This window comes from Somniosus microcephalus, chromosome 10 (genome assembly GCF_052327205.1).
Source record: "Somniosus microcephalus isolate GS21.2 chromosome 10, FLI_Smic_1.0, whole genome shotgun sequence".
Lineage (NCBI taxonomy): Eukaryota > Metazoa > Chordata > Chondrichthyes > Squaliformes > Somniosidae > Somniosus > Somniosus microcephalus.
In genome coordinates, this window is record NC_140996.1 from 196206293 (window position 1) to 196226534 (window position 20242).

The 20242-nt window shown below is 47.0% G+C and overlaps 1 long non-coding RNA gene across 1 annotated transcript in view; it reads left to right on the plus strand.

Annotated features, from left to right (window-relative positions):
• The window catches only part of LOC147111969 (uncharacterized), an 8722-nt gene extending 5420 nt beyond the window's left edge, over positions 1-3302 (plus strand). The window contains exon 2 of the long non-coding RNA XR_015079790.1: positions 2425-3302. This is a non-coding gene — a long non-coding RNA (uncharacterized LOC147111969). The remainder of the gene's footprint in view (positions 1-2424) is intronic.
• The last annotated feature ends 16940 nt before the right edge of the window (positions 3303-20242 follow it).

The window sequence follows — 20242 nt, forward strand, 5'->3', positions numbered from 1 at the left end:
ACGCGCGCGTAGGTACGCCCTGTAACTTTCGAGCGCATAGCCCGACAGACGCACAGGCGATGACAGACAGAATGACAGGATGACAGACAGACAGACAGACAGACAGACAGAAGTACCGATTTATATATATAGATAAGATAAGATATATACTAGCTGGGGGAGCCCGGCTTTGCCAGGGCTGTTTTGGGGCGGGCGGTTTAAATCGAGTGCCAGGCTTTGGAGGCTAAAATGTCTTAAATATGAGAAGACAACATAAACAGTGCAGAAATAATGCCGCCCTTACAGCTGTGTGGTTGTCAAGGAAACATTTGTTTTGTCATGTGCTATTTTCTGCAGTTCATAAATGGTTTAAAAACAGGTGTTGGAGATTAAATTGCCAACACAATCTTGCATACTAATAGACTGAAGGAAAAAAGTTTGCGAGAATGAAAGTTTCAACTGCTAGGTCGAACAATTCTGCTCAGAACACGAGACTGAGCAAATCAGCACCGAATAGTCGTTTGAATTACTGTTTTACTTTACTGTTTATCATTTAAGGCTTAATTGGGTCTAAAATAAAATAATCCAAATGAAAACCAAACAAAACTAAAATCAAAAAAACAGAACAAGCAAAATCCCCCCCCCCACCAATATCGATCGTCAGACACACAGAGAGGTGCCATCAGAATTGCTGGAATCTAGTCCGTGATACAAATCAGAGTACGGATAGATAAGAGCTGATGGATTTTCCACAGTAAGAGCAGCAAAGCCGCTGTCATCTCACCTTTCTGGGCTGTCTGGTAAAATGAGAAACAAAACAGCCCAGATTTATTTGATAATGTCACACCTTTTCTGAGAATGATGAATCATCCTCTGATTTTACTTTTACTATGCAGGATGAGATTTAAAAGTTGAAACACTGTTACAAGAGCTAATATAGTCATTAATTAAAGGGGAAGGAAAGTTTAGCACTATTTTCTGTACGAAGGACTCCCCATTTTAGAGTTTCACATTAAATTTCTTCAATGTTTTAACAATCTTTAGCCTTCATGCTGGCTCACTCTGTCTTTTGCTCTGTCTGCTAGACCACTGCAATTACGTTAATGTCCTCATGTGTCCAGAGAAACGGCATAGGAAGCATCTAGGCCACAAATCTGTATTCCCAGCCTATAGTATGGTTTACTGCGGCTGGACAGCTCTTGAGCAGTTCTAAGTTCTGGTTGTGTCAGCCAATGGCTTAGTTGGTAGCACCCGCACCTCAGAGTCCCACTCCAGGACTTGGGCACAAAAATCTAGGTTGACACTCCCAGTGGAGTGCTGCACTGTCAGAGGTGCCGTCTTTTGGATGAGACGTTAAACTGAGGCCCTGTCTGCCCTCTCAGGTGGACATAAAAAGATCCTATGGCACTATTTCGAAGAAGAGCAGGGGAGCTATCCGGTGGTTGTGAAAGGTTGCTGTATATATGCGCAACTTTTTATTTTCTTTCTTTAAGGCGACTCGAAGTCATGTATTGTTTGCAATGAAACTGTTCCTGGGCACTGCCCATAATTGACTGTCAGCGGTGCAACCCAGCAGAGAAGGAGACCCTATTCAAGGATATCGCTGTCAGACAGAAAATTGGGCCTGGACATTCCACCTCCCACTGCTCACCTGAAAATGAATTCACGAGCGTCAAGCATGGGCGGAAAGTGGTTTGGGATTGCGTTCCACCAAGTCTTCCCCCATGCAGTGCCGGCGGCTTTTCTGTTCCCCCCCAGTTATCCCGTCTGTCTGTAAATGGCCACAGCCAAAGCGTTAGCTAGCTTGGCAGTTGCCATAATGCATTTATAATAAACATCAACAACAACTTTCATTTATATAGCGCCTTTAACGTAGTAAAATGTCCCAAGGCGCTTCACAGGAGCGTTACAAACAAAATTTGACATTGAGCCACATAAGGAAATATTAGGACAGATGACCAAATGCTTGGTCAAAGAGGTAGGTTTTAAGGAGCATCTTAAAGGAGGAAAGGGAGGTAGAGAGGCGGAGAGGTTTAGGGAGGGAATTCCAGAGCTCAAGGCCTAGGCAGCCGAAAGCACGGCCGGCAATGTTGGAGTGAATAAAACAGGAGATGCGCAAGAGGTCAGAATTGGAGGAGCACAGATATCTTGGAGGATTGTAGGGCTGAAGGAGGTTACAGAGATAGGGAGGGCGAGGCCATGGAGGGAAAACAAGGATAAGAATTTTAAAATTGAGGTGTTGCCGGACCGGGAGTCAATGTAGATCAGCAATCACAATAAATCAGTCTTCAGGGCCAGTTCCCTTTGCCAATGAAAGACAGATCAACAGAAGGCTACAGACCCAGGTCAGGATTCTTCTTAGTGATGCCGAAGAGAAATAAATGAGGCCCATGTGTCCACCAGAATACACCTTTGAAATGCTGAAAGCCTGATTCCTCTGTCCAGACAGGTCCGGTGGTGTACGGCAGAGAAGAGTCCAGCTGCAGGGAATCACTGCGGAAAAAGGAGGAGGATATAGAAGCAAATATTGATGAGCGGGACAATGGGAACGATCCAGAAACCAATCCTGTGCCTGCCCTAGGAATGTCAGAATGTTCGAAGAGTCGGCATAGGCTTAATGGGCCAGAAGACCCACATATAGATTACCGAGTTTGCCACAGAGGGCTGAGTTAGTTCCAATTATCCAGAGCATGTTACATTTGGATTCGTTTTAATCCCCGAGGCACTGTTTATATACCACCCGCCGCACCCCCCTCCACCCCGTCCCCCGCCAATGAAAGTCACTAGTTGGTCATTAATCAATTGATAAGAGCGGGCTTGATCCCTCACTGGATGAACAGCAGATACCGAGTTCCTCATAAGCAGTGTGATTAACACAACTCCTTTTTTTTATCAGGTTTCATTATTATCAATAACCCGAAGACTCAATTCAGTGGACTCTGTTGTTAAGGGAAATGTGCAGACTAGCTCCATAAATGCTCTGTAGCTGGGAAGGAAAGCTTTAATAGAGCCAGAGAACAAGTAGTTCTGGACACATTCAATTGTTGGGCTGCAGTCATTGGCTGAATCTTTCTGTGCTGTGAAATGTGCAAATGGTGCAACATGCTGTTTAATTCATCTGGTATCTTTCAATATATCTACGCAAAGTTTTATATATGTATAAAAAATGGAGCAGAGTTAACAGCAGTACATTGTGGATTAAATTCCTCTAAAATGTAAATGTTATAAATAAGACATTTTTAAAAAGTAATAGATGGTTGGGAATGACTAGAGGAAATGATCTCGCCCTGTGGTTCAGATACTAATAAACTGCTCAAGCTTTACCCTTGTGGTTTATCATCATTGGAAGCTTGTAATCACATCAGGCCATTCAATATTCTGTTATTAAATATAAAGTACAACTATTCATTATTGCCGCCTATTACATTAAAACCCACGGAAAGTATTATTTGATTGGAGTGATTGAAGCCTAGGGATTACTGTTTGCGATATTAGCATGCAAACCCTTACTGCAAAGTTATGCAGTTCTCTGCAGACCACTTAGGCAGAAGCATTAACCAGCTTTTTTCAATAACATTAGACTTCCATCAAAATAGGTCTCTTTACCTAAGGAAGGATATACTTGCCTTAGAGGGGGTGCAACGAAGGTTCACTCGATTGATTCATGGGATGAGAGGGTGTTCTATGAGGAGAGATTGAGTAGAATAGGACTTTATTCTCCGGAGTTTAGAAGAATGAGAGGTGATCAGTCGATCTAGTGGTTGGGGGGTGGGGTGGGGCACCAGGTGGACTATATTAATTGGGCCAGGAGGAGCATTAATATTCCTTCATATTTCATTTATGCAAGTCAAACTGGATTCATTTGGTGAAAGGGTAAAAACAGGCGCTAAATGGGTGCTGTGCTAATAAGACACACCTGTTAGAAAGGCTGATTTTAGCACGCAATTTTGGGCCTAATAGCTCGTTACCGTAATTTAAACTTGCCTGGAGGTGCTAAAACAGCCACCTGCAGGTTTAGCACTCAAGCACTGATTAGATGCAATTTTCCTAGAGCAGTATATGTGGGCTCCACGCACCCACTCCACGCACCCACTTCCACTGAAGCTGGCACACAGCGGCAGGTTTCAAGATGGCTCAGGGACTGAGGGAGAGGGAGCACAGGTTTTAGGGTGCGGCACTGGAGGTCCTGGTGGAGGAGGTCCAGAGGAGGAGGGATGGCCTGTACCCACAAAGGCAAAAGAGTCCACCTCGTCCTCTTGTCCCTCTCTGCTGCAGCAGCTGGTGCTGCTCTGCCTGGCCTCATGTCCACTTCCCATTCCTCCTGCAGACCAAGGGGAGCCCCTCGCAAGATGCCCATGACCAAACACTCCATTTCTCCTGGTGACTCCTATCAGGTCTCCAATAAGGTAGAATAGCACAGCACTCACTATTTTTAGATGAAGTACACATAGAATTTCTGGAATAAATGTTGATACAGTGTCCCAAAAAATCTCCTGATGTGTTTTAAAAGTCCTGTTCAAACCTCCAGCAGCAAGTGAACAGTAAAAGGCAATGGCCCAGAAATTCGGGTCGGAGGCTTTCCGCGGGTGCAAGCCCCCGACCTGCACTTACCTTGCGCGCCGGCCGTTGAGCTGTAGGGCCCGTGGAATTCCGATCCGGAGCCTGGTCCAGCTGCCGGCGCACAGTGCTTGCGTATCCCAGGGGCGCAGTTAGTTTGATGCGTCCCCTGGGATCACGTGGGCCATGGGCAGCCAATCGGAGCAGGGAATGCTCCACTCATGAGTCTGATAGGAAGTGCTGTCAAGACTTATAAATACTACGGCCCCAAAATAGCACTAAATCTTCAAATACATTTTTTAAAAACATCACATTTTTTAAATAAACTATAAATTACATGAAATAACTATTTTAAACAATAATTTACATTTTTGAAAAAAAAAAATGTATATTCTAACGGGGCTAAAAATAAACTTACCTTGCTTTAAAGTATTTAAAAATAATAAACCTGTGGAAAAAATGTTTTAATTTTAATTAATTCACCACTTACCTTGTAAAAAGCAGGCCTTACGCCTGCTTTTTATGTTTCTAAATTCTGCAGACTTACCCTCACGGAAAAACCTGTAAAAAAAAACAAAGTTCCATGCGCACGCGTAGCCTCCGCCGCACACGCGTTTGACCTCTGAACCTCTTGGTTCAGAGGAACGGAAGTGCCGGTTTCCCGCGCATGCGCAGTGCATGCAGGAAACCGGCACTTCCATCGGGCCTACGGCTGAGTACCCCATGCGTACTCACCCGTGGAGACCCGAATTTGGCTAGGGTAAATAAAATTAGAGAGTTAAATGCGTGGCTCAAAGACTGGTGTGGGATAAATGGGTTTTGCTTCCTGGGACACTGGCATCAGTACTGGGACAGGAGAGAGCTGTTCCGTTGGGACGGACTTCACTTGGCCAGTGCTGGGACGAGAGTCCTGGTGAATCGAATAACTAGGGCTGTAGCGAGGGCTTTAAACTAATTAGTGGGGGGGAGGTTTTAAGAGAGCGAAAAATAAAAATGACAGCGGAGAAGGCAATAGAGCAAGGTAGCAGTGGGGGAATTAAAAACCAGAGCGTGTCAGGAAGGGACAGAATGTATAATGATAAAGGTAAAGTAGTAAAAGGGGTAAAAGCAGGAATAAATTGTCAGAAAACATATTTGAAAGTTCTTTATCTGAATGCACGCAGCATTCGTAACAAAATTGACGAGTTGACGGTGCAAATAACTACACATGGGTATGATCTGGTGGCCATTACGGAAACATGGTTGCAAGATAATCATGACTGGGAACTAAACATACAAGGGTATTTGACAATTAGGAAGGACAGACAGGAAGAAAAGGGAGGTGGGGTTGCTATGTTAATCAAGGATGGAATCACTGCAATAGTCAGAAATGATATTGGGTCAAAGGATCAGGATAGTGAAATAGTTTGGGTGGAGATAAGGAATAATAAGGGGAAAAAGTCACTAGTGGGCATAGTCTATAGGCCTCCTAACAGTTGCAACTATGTTGGTCGGAGTATAAATCAGGAAATAGTTGGGGCTTATAATAAGGGAACAGCTATAGTCATGGGGGGTTTAAATTTCATATTGACTGGACTAATCAAATTGGGCATGGCAGCCTTGAGGAAGAGTTCATAGAGTGTATTAGGGACGGGTTCCTTGAGCAGTATGTAATTGAACCAACCAGGGGGCAGGCTATCTTAGATCTGGTCCTGTGTAATGAGACAGGATTAATAAAAAATGTCCTAGTAAAGGATCCCCTTGGAATGAGTGACCACAATATGGTTGAATTCCAAATTCAGTTTGAGGATGAGAGAGTTGGATCTCAAACCAGCATACTGAGCTTAAAAAAAGGAGACTATGAAGGTATGAGAGTAGAATTGACTAAAGTGGACTGGGAAAACAGATTAAAGTGTAAGACGGTACAAGAGCAGTGGTCTACATTCAAGGAGATATTTCACATCTTTCAAGATAAATATATTCCACTGAGGAAAAAGGGGAATAAAAGAAAAGACAGCCATCTGTGGCTTAGTAAAGTAATAAAGGATAGTGTCCGACTGAAAACAAGGGCATATAAAGTAGCCAAATCTAGTGGGAGGATAGAAGATTGGGAAGCATTTAAAAGCCAGCAAACAATAACTAAAAGATTAATTAAGAAAGGGAATATAGATTATGAAAGTAAACTAGCAAAAAATATAAAAACAGATAGCAAGAGTTTCTACAGCTACATAAAAAGAAAAAGGGTGGCTAAAGTGAACGTTGGTCCCTTAGAGGATGGGACCGGGAAACTAGTGGTGGGGAACATGGAGATGGCAAAGACGCTAAACAAATATTTTGTATCAGTCTTTACAGTAGAGGACACTAAAAATATCCCAACACTGGACAAACAGGGGGCAATGGGGGGGGGGGGAGAGGAGCTAAACATGATTAAAATCACTAAGGAGATGGTACTCAGTAAAATAATGGGACTTAAGGCGGATAAATCCCCCGGACCTGATGGCCTACATCCTAGGGTCTTGAGAGAAGTGGCGGTAGGGATTGTGGATGCATTGGTGATTATTTTCCAGAACTCCCTGGACTCAGGAAAGGTCCCAGCAGATTGGAAAACTGCTAATGTAACACCCTTATTTAAGAAGGGAAGTAGAAAAAGGCTGGAAACTATAGACCAGTTAGCCTAACATCTGTGGTTGGCAAAATGTTGGAGTCCATTATTAAGGAAACAGTAACAGAGCATTTGGATAAACATAATTTAATAGGACAGAGTCAGCATGGTTTTATGAAGGGGAAGTCATGTTTGACAAATTTGCTCAAATTCTTTGAGGATGTAACATACAGGGTGGATAAAGGGGAACCAGTGGATGTAGTGTATTTGGACTTCCAAAAGGCATTTGACAAGGTTCCACACAAAAGATTACTGATCAAGATAAGAAATCACGGGATTGGGGGTAATATACTGGCATGGGTGGAAGATTGGCTATCTAATAGAAAACAAAGAGTTGGGATAAATGGTTAATTCTTGGGCTGGCAATCAGTAACTAGTGGTGTTCCGCAGGGGTCATTTCTGGGACCCCAACTATTTACAATCTATATTAACGATTTGGAGGAAGGGACCGAGTGCAACATATCCAAGTTTGCCAATGATACAAAGATGGGAGGGAAAGCAGTGAGTGAGGAGGACATAAAAAACCTGCAAAAGGACATAGACAGGCTAAGTGAGTGAGCAGAGATTTGGCAGATGCAATATAATGTTGGAAAGTGTGAGGTTATGCACTTTGGCAGAAAAAATCAAAGAGCAAGTTATTATCTAAATGGAGAGAAACTGCAAAGTGCTACAGTACAAAGGGATCTGAGGGTCCTGGTGCATGAAACACAAAAAGTTAGTATGCAGGTGCAGCAGGTGATCAGGAAGGCCAATGGAATCTTGGCTTTTATTGCGAGGGGGATGGAGTATAAAAACAGGGAAGTCTTGCTGCAGTTATACAGGGTATTGGTGAGGCCACACCTGGAATACTGCGTGCAGTTTTGGTTTCCATATTTAAGAAAAGATATACTTGCTCTCGAGGCGGTTCAGAGAAGATTCACTCGGTTGATTCCGGAGATGAGGGGGTTGACGTATGAGGAAAGGTTGAGTAGGTTGGGACTCTACTCATTGGAGTTCAGAAGAATGAGAGGCGATCTTATCGAAACATATAAGATTGTGAGGGGGCTTGATCAGGTGGATGCGGTGAGGATGTTTCCACTGATGGGTGAGACTAGAACTAGGGGGCATAATCTAAGAATAAGGGGCTGCCCTTTCAAAACTGAGATGAGGAGAAACTTCTTCACTCAGAGGGTAGTAAACCTATGGAATTTGCTACCTCAGAGAGCTGCGGAAGCTGCAACATTAAATAAATTTAAAATGGAGATAGACAGTTTCCTAGGGGAATTAGGGGTTACAGGGAGAGGGCAGGGAAGTGGACGTGAGTCTAGATTCGGATCAGCCATGATCCTATTGAATGGCGGAGCAGGCCCGAGAGGCCGTATGGCCTCCTCCTGCTCCTACTTCTTATGTTCTTATGTTCTGAATAAATCTTTAAGTAGCATTCGAAATTCTCAGCAATGACTTGTCTACTCCCAATCAACTGGTCGCTGTTAGGAGAGGGCGTTAGGTCAAGTGCTATCCATAAAAATGCCGTGCAGCCTCGTTAATGAGCGTGAGCTGGCAATTTAAGTGGCAATCAGCCCCTTAACAATCCTCCGGGCAGCCGTTCCTAGCGCAAGCTTCAACTCCTTTACTAAGTTGGCATCAGCTTAAGACCCCATCTTGGCCACCTAGGAGGCCCTTTAGTGCCTAAAGGAGCCATCGAAAATCAACTCCACTGTTTCTGAATTAGATCCATATGTTCAGTCTTGGCACCAAGAACTACATGATAGATATATTTCATCCACATCTTTGACCACAAACTTGACAATTCTCACTTTTAAGAGGTTCACTTCCATCAAACGGCATTCGGGAAACTTTTTTTTCACATGATTTAAAGAAGCAGCTTTTATGAGATCAATAACTGTCAACTTCAAAGTCACCAATAGAATTAATTGTCGCAATCTGCGACCTACATTGTAAATTACGCTGCATCAGACCCCAATCTTCCTGTTGAAAACTTACTCCAAACTTCGTGCAAAAGTAATTTGAATAATGGTGAATCAGGTTACCTGAGAAGCAGCCCAGCCAATCGCTTACCCCATCTGCATCAATAAACTATTTAAGCAGATCAATATTGGCATGATCTGAGTCATAGAATACTGAATTTCAAATCCTTTCACTATATTGAACTTGATCATTTATAGAAAATTGTTTGCGATAGGGACACACTCGGCTGCTCTAATCAGTTTTTAGTAAAATTCTAAATTAGAGATTAACTTAAGCTACCAAAATGTCTCAGGTTAAACAAACGGGGGTGGGGGGGGGTGGTGGTGGTGGTAAAATAAAACCTCATTTTGACCGTTTCTCTGGCGCGAAATAGGGCTAAAAGTTATGTTTTTCCGGTTCCTTCTGCGGCCTAACCCATGGTCCTTAAGGAGACTGGTGGAGGCCGCCAACATAAAGGTAAGTTTTTTCTTTTTAACTCACCTTAATGTAGAGCCAGGTGGAGCTGAAGTGGTTTTACAGCACCATTGCGGGCCGCTGCCTGCCGGCGCTCACCCCACGCCTGTTCGCCTCCTCCCCCACCCAGGACCTATCTGAGGGCTGCTGCTGGCAGCGGAGATGACTCAAAATAGTGGAAGAAACCGATGAACTGCCTCAGGAGGCCCAACAGACCTCAGAATGCCATTTCGCATCTGCCGTGCTGTGTGAGCGTGCTGACCATTTCGGGCCCGAGAACCGGCCTAAACGATATTCTCCCCCACTCTTACTTTGGCACATGCAGGCATTTCAGTGCCCTACACCATGTGCACCATATATACTAAACATAACCAACAAAGACGAAGTAGAAGTGTTTTGAAGAGCTTTCGCTAAGAATTAAAAATATCAAGAAAGAGCGGAGATTTTACTTTACTTCAATTGATTATTTTGAACTCATGAATTTAAATACATTCAACTGCTCCATTATTTTTCATTATAAGTGGCTGCGGCATGAAAACTGGCGTAAATCCAGGAAATTCACAATTGCCGTTGACTTGACTGAGGGGTGGAGCTATGATAATCTGTTTTGCACGGTTTCGGTAAGGGCATTAGCGAAGTGGTGCAAAAGTCCCTGGAAATTATGGCACAGCGTGAATAATGATGTAATTCACTCACACCGTGGTTTTTCTGGGACTTTTTATGGTGTAAAGCAAACCCAATTCCAAAGGTGCAAGTCTCCAGGAAATTCTGGGCAAATATATTTAAACAATGGTTAATGAACTCAATTAGCCTGTGAAGAAATCTTTATTACATTTTTGACAATATAGATGAACTGTTATATATAGGATTTAAGAAAGCCATGTTGCCCATAGTCTATTAAAGGAATGTTAAAATATGCTGGTGAACATATATAGATTAGTAATAATCCATCACCTGCAAAATAGTGAAAGATACCTGTGGAGTTAGGATTAGCTGCTTACGATTTGCTTTACTCCATATAGTGAGATATTTCACAGGCTGTCTATTTTCATGGTTTTACTTCCATTCATTTGGTCTCCTTATCTGAGGAAGGAAGGAAGGTAAGCATGCAGGTGCAGCAGGCGGTTAAGAAGGCAAATGGTATGTTGGCCTTCGTAGCGAGAGGGTTCGAGTACAGGAACAAGGATGTCTTGCTGCAGTTGTACAGGGCCTTGGTGAGACCACATCTGGAGTATTGTGTGCAGTTTTGGTCGCCTTATCTGAGGAAGGATGTTCTTGCCATGGAGGGAGTGCAATGAAGATTCACCAGGCTGATACCTGGGATGGCAGGAATGATGTATGAGGAGAGATTGGGTTGATTGGGGTTATACTCGCTGGAGTTTAGAAGAATGAGAGTGGATCTCATTGAAACTTATAAAATTCTAATAGGACTAGACAGACTAGATGCAGGAAGGATGTTCCCGATGGCCAGAGAGTCCAGAACCAGGGGTCACAGTCTAAGGATAAGGGGTAAGCCATTTAGGACAGAGATGAGGAGGAATTTCTTCACCCAGAGAGTGGTGAACCTGTGGAATTCTCTACCACAGAAGGCAGTAGAGGCCAATTCATTAACTATATTCAAGAAGGAGTTAGATATATTTCTTAAGGCTAAAGGGATCAAGGGATATGGAGAGAAGGCAGGAACAGGGTACTGAATTTGGATGATCAGCCATGATCTCATTGAATGGCGGAGCAGGCTCGAGGGGCCGAATGGCCTACTCCTGCTCCTATCTTCTATGTTTCTATGATATACCTGCCTTAGAGGCAGTGCAATGAAGGTTCACTAGATTTATTCCTGGGATGAGAGGGTTGTCCTATGAGGAGAGATTGAGTAGATTGGGCCTATACACTCTGGAGTTTAGAAGAATGAGAGGTGATCTCATTGAAACATATAAGATTCTGAGGGAGATTGACAGGACAGATGCTGACAGGTTATTTCCCCTGGCTGGAGAGTCTAGAACTAGGCAGCATAGTCTTATGATAAGGGGTCGGCCATTTAAGACTGAGATGAGGAGGAATTTCTTCACTCAGAGGGTTGCGAATCTTTGGAATTCTCTATCCCAAAGGAGTGTGGATGCTGAATCATCATAGAGTATATTCAAGGCTGAGATAGATAGATTTTTAGACTCTAGGGGAATCAAGGGATATGGAGATCGGGCAGGAAAGTAGAGTTGAGGTCGAAGACCAGCCATGATCTTAGCAAATGGCGGAGCAGGCTCGAGGGGCCGTATGGCCTATTACTGCACCAAATTCTTATGTTCTTATTAGAAGATTGGTTTGGGTAACCAAATCCATGGTTGTTTCTGTCTGACTTCTAGATTTACTTCACACATGAGAAGTTATGTGAAAAACCAAGGTGTTATAATGATTCAGAGATTCTAATCTCTTTTTAACAGACACCTTCTAAAAGCTGGAAAATGCAGAACATTATCTGAACATCTGGATTCTACACAGAGAGAAGGGGTAATCAGTCAGCTGGAAGAAATAAAAGAACTAGTATAATTCTAACTTCCAAAAATTGATTAAAGAGGAAGAGATAAGTACTGTGCTGAAGTGCAGATTCCACGATTCAGACCGCGTTTAAGAATAAAAATTCAGAAACAGTAACAGTTGGATTTCGAAGGGGTACACCGCAGATTCACCAAATTAATACCAGGGCTTAAAGAGTTAAAATATGAGGGCAGATTGCACAAACTTGCTTTGCATTCTCTTATGTTTAGATGGTCGAGGGGTGATTTAAATAAGGTGTTTAAAATGATAACAGGATTCAGTCGGGTAGGTACAGAGAAGCTATTTCCTCTGGTGGTGGAATCCAGAACAAGGGGACCGAATCTTAAAATTAGAGCTAGGCCAATTCAGGAGTGAAATCGAGAAGCACTTTTTCACACAACGAGTAGTGGCAATTTGGAATTTTCTCCCCTAAAAGTTTATAGATGCTGGGTCAATTGAATTTTTTTAAGACTGAGATTAACAGATTTTTATTAGATAAGGGTATCAAGGGAAATGGATCAAAGGAAGACAAATGGAGCTGAGGTACAGATCAGCCATGATCTAATTGAATGGCGGAACAGGCTCGAGGGGCTCAATGGCCTGCTGCCGTTCCTATGTTCCTACTTATGTGCCGTTGTGGCACCTTGCACACTGGGGAATCCAGCTATCCTGTAGAAATCCCTGGCTCTGTGCCTCGGCTGCCTGGGAACCATGTCAAGTGGAGGAATTCAGCTTCCCTGCCGGCGCCCTGGCTAATGCTGCTCAGTTGTCCTGTGGCAGCTAGGAAGGATGTTGAGCAAAAGTCGAGGGCTGCTGTCACTTGTGCCATGGATACAGCAGTTGTGGAGCGAGTCCGCAAATCCTCACGATGAGGTTGGCAGAGGTACCCAATGTCAGCTGTCAGATACACAGATGGCTACACGTGTTTGGGAGGGTAGTATCTGGTGGGCTGCTGTTCTCTGCTATGCTGCCTGAATCTCCTGACCTGAACATGCTGCTGGTGCGACTCCTCCTCCATTACAATGGCATAGAGGGGTAGGCCCATGGAAGAAGCCACCCCTTGTCTGAAGTTGACCGGAGTGTGGGTTTGGGGCTGGGTGAAGTTAGGGGTCGCAAAAAATATTTCTGGAAAGAGAGGAAAGCATTACGGTAAAATGTGAAGGAGAGGGTTTAAAAAGAAGTTGTTTGAAGTCTGTAATCAGTGAATGAAGTTGTTGCCCTCTTCAGATTGCCACGTGTCTGAAGTGATAAGGGGAGCTTTTAGCCCATTTTGTTGGGGTGTAACTTACACCGAGTGCAGGAGCGGCAAAGCCCAGGAAATTTCCATGTACTTAAACAGTGCAGCTGTACAAATGAGCCCTGAGGGGCTTTGATGGGTGTAAGTTCTGCACTGTTAAAAAGATCGAGGAAACTTGCATTTAGCACAATAACGTCATAAATGTACCGCTAAAATGCAAATTTCCTCACTCTTTTCCGCATAATGGTGCATAACATCGGTTTGAGTGCTGAAGATAGCAAGGAAATTTAGGGGCGGTTTTAATCCCCTTGCCCGACGAAAACGGGGCATGGGGGGTGCTAAAATAGAGGCAGCGTCCTGCCCTCTGGCTTGACTTCATACTCATGCCAGGTGGTATTTTAACTCCCGGGCTTCGGCAAGCATGTGAGGCGAGGGCCTCATTAAAATCCGGAAGTCAGGGTCTGATGACATAATTTAGACCCCATTTTAATGCACAGCCCTGCATTTGGCCTCGCCAGCAACCACAAGTGCCAAGGGGCAGCAAACCCAGAAGAGGGCCCAAAAGGTAGGTTAATTTCTTAAAAAAGGTTTCCTCCAGGCACATTAGGAAACGTGGGGCCTTCCCTGCCCCAGGCTTCCTTAATGTCATATGAATCTATTAAGGACAAACAGGTCAGTCATTTCTTAAGAAGGTACTGTCTCAAGAATGGAGTACGCTCATAGTGGCTTACTGGCACTGCAGATCTTTCAGTGCATGGTCTTAAGAATAGCACAACATATTTGGATTTAAATAACACTGATACCTCCTTGATTTTCTGTCCTCATTGGCACTCTACGGGTGTCCCTGATCATAGATTGGGTTACATCACACCTAGATTTAGATGCAAAGAATAGTTGTGGTTCCCTCACAGCCAAAGCCAAATAAGAAAAATTCTCATCTGATCACGTACATTTAGCCAGGAATATAGTCACTGAAGGTTTTATAACTCATGAATGTAGCAGTCATTAATGTTAGAGATATAAAATTTGAATTCTGTTGCTATATAATTCGTTCTTTTCGATGAAGAGAAATTTTATAATCCCTGGTTGTGTTAAATATCAGAAATGTTCAAGCTTGGCTTGATTTTGTCTTTATTGTGCTGGCCATCGGCAGCGGGTGGAGGTGGAGCTGAGCGGCAGAGCAACTACAAGAGGCCCCAGAGGCTCAGGTAGGCCCCAGTGCGGCATTGGCAGCGGGTGGAGGCGGAGCTGAGCGGCAGAGCGACTACAAGAGGCCCCAGAGGCCCAGGTAGGCCCCAGTGCGGCATCGGCAGCGGGTGGAGGCGGAGCTGAGCGGCAGAGCGACTACAAGAGGCCCCAGAGGCTCAGGTAGGCCCCAGTGCGGCATCAGCAGCGGGTGGAGGCGGAGCAGAGCGGCAGAGCGACTACAAGAGGCCCCAGAGGCTCAGGTAGGCCCCAGTGCGGCATCAGCAGCGGGTGGAGGCGGAGCAGAGCGGCAGAGCGACTACAAGAGGCCCCAGAGGCTCAGGTAGGCCCCAGTGCAGCATCGGCAGCGGGTGGAGGCGGAGCAGAGCGGCAGAGCGACTACAAGAGGCCCCAGAGGCTCAGGTAGGTATACCAATCTCCAATCTCAGGGAAGGAGAGGGGTAAAAAGTATTCAAGGTGTGACGTCACCACAAAGCGGGTAAGTGATTGGTTGGTAAGTATTTCTCCCTTTTTAAGCTTAAATCTCTTTGGTTTATAGTTTCTAAGGTGTGATATTCACCATCTAGAATCGAGGCAGAGGGTATTTAAGAATAATATTGATGTGCCTCAATAATTCCGAGACTCGAAGTTAGCAGAACAAAAACAAGGCTTTTATTAACTTAGAACGTAACACGTATAAGAGAGTGATGTCTTCCTTCTGGAGGCTGAGGCCAGACTGAGCCAGCCTACAAACGGGGCCAGGTATGGGCGGAGCCCTACACACAGCACATTCCAGCACATTCCAGTATACAATACAGCACATTCCAGTACACAATACAATGAGGTCTGGGGGAAGGGAAATGACACTGAAACCGATCTCAGTCACAGGCAGTGATGATGATGAATATTTCATCACATTCACCCCTTCTATAGATTTAGTCTGTTCGGGGGTTTGATAGTCCTCTGCGACCGACGTGGCTGTTGCGGTGCCGCGGGTGTCGGCTGGGTGTCCCCGGTAGCCTCCTGGGTCTCTGCCGGGGGTGCCGCCAGGGTTGTTGAAGGGGTAGTTGGTGGGGGTGCCGTTGGTCGGTGTTCTTCCGGGGGTGATGAAAGAGTAGTGGGTGGGTAAGAGTTGCTGTGATCGTCGTTGCCGCTATTGCCGTGGTTGTTGTCGATGCCGGCTGGGGCGACGTCTTTTATGGACACGGTGTCCTCCCTTCCGTCGGCGTGCCGGACATATGCGTATTGGGGGTTGGCGTGGAGTAGGTGTACTGGCTCCACGAGAGGGTCCGTCTTGTGGCCCCTCACATGCCTTCGCACGAGTACCGGACCTGGGGTGGAGAGCCATGATGGCATGGATACGCCCGAGGTGGATTTCCGGGGAAAGACAAACATTCGTTCATGAGGCGTGGTATTAGTGGCCGTACACAATAGCGACCGTATCGAATGGAGCACATCCGAGAGGACTTCCTGCCAGCGGAAGATAGGGAGGCCCTTGGTCCTTAGAGCTAGAGTGGCTGCTTTCCATACTGTCCCGTTCTCTCGCTCCACTTGGCCGTTACCCCGGGGGTTGTAGCTGGTGGTACGGCTCGTGGCGATCCCCTTGGACAGCATGTACTGGCGTAGCTCTTCACTCATGAAGGACGCCCCCCTATCCGTATGGATGTAGCTCGGCATACCGAACAGGCAGAACAGGCTGCTGAGGCATTTAATGACCGTGGCGCTGGTCATGGCTGGGCAGGGGAAGGCGAATGGGAACCGGGAGTATTCGTCCACAATGTTCAGGAAGTAAACATTGCGGTCGACGGACGGGAGGGGGCCCTTGAAATCTAAGCTGAGCCGCTCAAAGGGCCGTGTAGCTTTGATTAAGTGGGCTCTATCTGGGCGGTAGAACCGAGGCTTGCACTCAGCACAAGTGCGGCAGTTCCTGGTCAGGGACCGAACTTCCTCAATCGAGTAGGGTAAGTTACGGGACTTTATGAAGTGGAACAGCCGCGTGACCCCTGGGTGGCAGAGGTCGTTGTGGAGGGTCTGTAGCCGATCCCCGGTGGCGCTGGCACACAGCCCTCGTGAGAGGGCATCAGGTGATTCGTTAAGGGCCCCTGGCCGGTAAATGATGTCGTACTCGAAGGTGGAGAGCTCGATCCGCCACCTAAGAATCTTATCATTTTTAATCTTCCCCCTCTGTTTATTATTGAACATAAACGCTACCGACCGCTGGTCGGTAAGTAGGGTGAAGCGTTTACCGGCTAGGTAGTGGCGCCAGTGGTGCACTGCCTCCACGATGGCTTGGGCCTCCTTTTCCACGGAGGAGTGTCTGATCTCGGGCCCTTGGAGGGTCCTCGAGAAGAAAGCTACGGGCCGCCCCGCCTGGTTGAGGGTGGCCGCCAAGGCGAAGTCAGACGCATCACTTTCCACTTGAAATGGAGTGTTCTCGTCCACTGCCTGTAGCGTGGCCCGCTCAATATCCTGCTTAATGCTTTTGAAGGCGGCGTGGGCCTCAGCAGAGAGCGGGAAAGAGGATGCTTTCAAGAGGGGGCGGGCTTTGTCGGAGTAGTTGGGGACCCATTGGGAATAATAAGAAAATAACCCCAGGCACCTTTTCAGGGCTTTGGGAGTGTTGGGCAGGGGCAGCTCCCGTAGGGGGCGCAATCGGTCGGGGTCTGGTCCGATTTCCCCATTCTCCACCACACTGCCTTGTATGCAGAGGCGCGTGGTGTTGTAAACGCACTTGTCCTCGTTGTAGGTGAGGTTGAGTTTTTGTGCGGTTTCCAGGAACCTCTCGAGGTTCGAGTCGTGATCCTGCTGATTGTGGCCGCAGATGGTGACGTTGTCGAGGTAGGGGAAGGTTGCCTGCAAGTGGTGGTCATCGACCATGCGGTCCATCTCCCTCTGGAAGACCGAGACCCCATTCGTCACCCCAAAGGGGACTCTGAGGAATTGGTAGAGGCGTCCGTTCGCCTCGAAGGCGGTGTACGGGCGGTCCTCTGGTCTGATAGGGAGCTGGTGGTACGCTGACTTGAGGTCGATGGTGGAGAACACCCGGTATTGGGCGATTTGGTTCACCATTTCTGATATGCGGGGTAGCGGGTAGGCGTCTAGTAGGGTGTACCTGTTGATCGTTTGACTATAGTCGATCACCATCCGTTTCTTCTCGCTACCCCTTACCACTACCACTTGGGCGCGCCACGGGCTGTTGCTGCGTTCAATAATGCGCTCTTTCAGGAGCCTGTCTACCTCGGTCGCGATAAACTGCCTGTCCTCCCAGCTGTACCTCCTGCTTTTGGTCGCTATTGGCCGGCAGTTAGGGGTAAGGTTCGCGAATAGCGAAGGCGGCTTTACCTTCAGGGTAGCCAGACCGCACACTGTGAGGGGCGGCTGGGACCCACCGTACTTGAGCGTGATGCTTTGGTGGTTGCACTGGAAATCCAGGCCCAAGATCACGCTCGCACATAGGTTCTTCATGATTAATACTTTAAAATGATCATATACAGTTCCGTTAACGCACAATTGTACCGTGCAGTAACCCAGAATGGTCGATGTCTGGGTTTTGTCAGCCATAGAGATGGTACCCTGAGTAGGGACCACCTTTAGGGAGAGTTGTTGTGCCAGTTCTGGGTGGATAAAGCTCTCCGTGCTTCCACTGTCAATTAAGCATTTAACCCGGCACCCGTTTACCTCGATGTCCACCATTGATCTGGATAGCGGGTGCGGCCTGGTCTGGTCCACTGTGACCGATGCCACTGTAGGGCCCTGGTCGATACAAGATGGCGTCCACGCTGTCTGCTCACAAGATGGCGGACCCCACGAGGTCGGGCAAGATGGCATCCAAGATGGCCGCTCCCACGGCGCACACGCGGCGGTGGCGGGTTTTCCGGCGGTTGGTTTTCCGGCAGGGTTCCCTCTGCACACCTTCCCGAAGTGCCCCTTCTTACCGCACTTAAAGCAGGTGGTGCCTTTCGCCGGGCACAGGTTTCTGGTGTGCTTTGGCTGCCCGCAGAAGTCGCAGTTGGGTCCCTGACGCGCCGCGGCTGTCGTAGGGCTTCTGGGGGGAGAGCGGGGCCCAGCCGGTGTCGGGCTGTCGGGCGGGGAAGATGCCTTCCAAGATGGCGGTGCCCTCGGTGCACACGTGGCGGCGTGGACGGCGCGGGCTGAAGAGTAGGCGTCCGAGTTTCTCTGGGCCACATCCAGGGATCGCGCGGTGTCCGCAGCCTGTTTCAGGTCCAACCCCGTTTTTTCCAGCAGTCTTTGCCGGATGTAAGTGGAGCTGAGGCCTGTGATGAAGGCATCGCGAACAAGCTCGTCAGTGTACACTGCGGCTTTTACATCTCGGCACTTGCAGTCTTTGCCAAGCATTTTCAGGGTGCTTAGGAACTCCTCCACCGATTCCCCAGGTCGCTGTGCGTGGGTAGCGAGCAGGTGCCTAGCATACACCTCATTCGTAGGCCGCTGGTAATGCACCTTCAAGATGTCGTAGGCGGCCAGGTACGTCTCGGTGTCTTGGACAAGGGGGTAAACCCGGTGGCTTACCCAATTCTGCAGAATTCCGAGTCTCATCCTCGCAGCGTCCGTAGCGTCTTTGACGGCTGCGGAATTGTCCAGGAAGAATTCCATACACTCAAACCAGTGTCCAAAGCGTGCTGATGCGTCCGGAGCATGTTGATCCAAATCCAAACGTTCGGGTTTCAGGAGTTGATCCATAGTGTTGAAAAATAAGTTAATAAAATTGATGTGCCTCAATAATTCCGAGACTCGAAGTTAGCAGAACAAAAACAAGGCTTTTATTAACTTAGAACGTAACACGTAAAAGAGAGTGGTGTCTTCCTTCTGGAGGCTGAGGCCAGACTGAGCCAGCCTACAAACGGGGCCAGGTATGGGCGGAGCCCTACACACAGCACATTCCAGCACATTCCAGTATACAATACAGCACATTCCAGTACACAATACAATGAGGTCTGGGGGAAGGGAAATGACACTGAAACCGATCTCAGTCACAGGCAGTGATGATGATGAACATTTCATCACAAATATTAATAAATTTAATTAATTACATAGAATGGGAGATCAGGCGGTGTGTTGCTGCTGCAATATGTGGGAGCTGGTGGACACCATTGATGCTCACGGTGATCACATTTGCAGTAAGTGTTGGCTGCTCGAGGAATTCCGGCTCCGTGTTGAAGAGCTGGAGACCGAGCTTCAAACACTGAGACACATCAGGGAGGGGGAGAGTTACCTGGACTCTGTGTATCAGGAGGTAGTCACACCAATTAGATTAATTAATTCAGATGTAGTCCGTGGCCAGGGTCAGGATGGTGTGACTAGAAGTGAGGCAGGTACGGGGATCCAGGAGGTAGTGTTGGAGGAGCCGCAGCCCTTGCACTTGTCCAACAGGTTCGAGGCTCTTACTCCCTGTGAGGATGGGAACAGGGACTGCGGGGAGGATGAGCAACCTAGCCACAGCACCGTGGAGCGGGGGGCCATTCAAGTGGGGGGAGTTAAAATAAATGTTGTAGTGGTAGGGGATAGTATCGTTAGGGGAATAGATAGAGTTCTCTGCAGCCGAGAGCGAGAGTCCCGAAGGCTGTGTTGCCTGCCCGGTGCCAGGGTTAAGGACATCTCCTCTGGACTGGAGAGAAACTTGGAGTGGGAGGGGGAGGATCCAGTTGTCGTGGTCCATGTTGGTACCAACGACA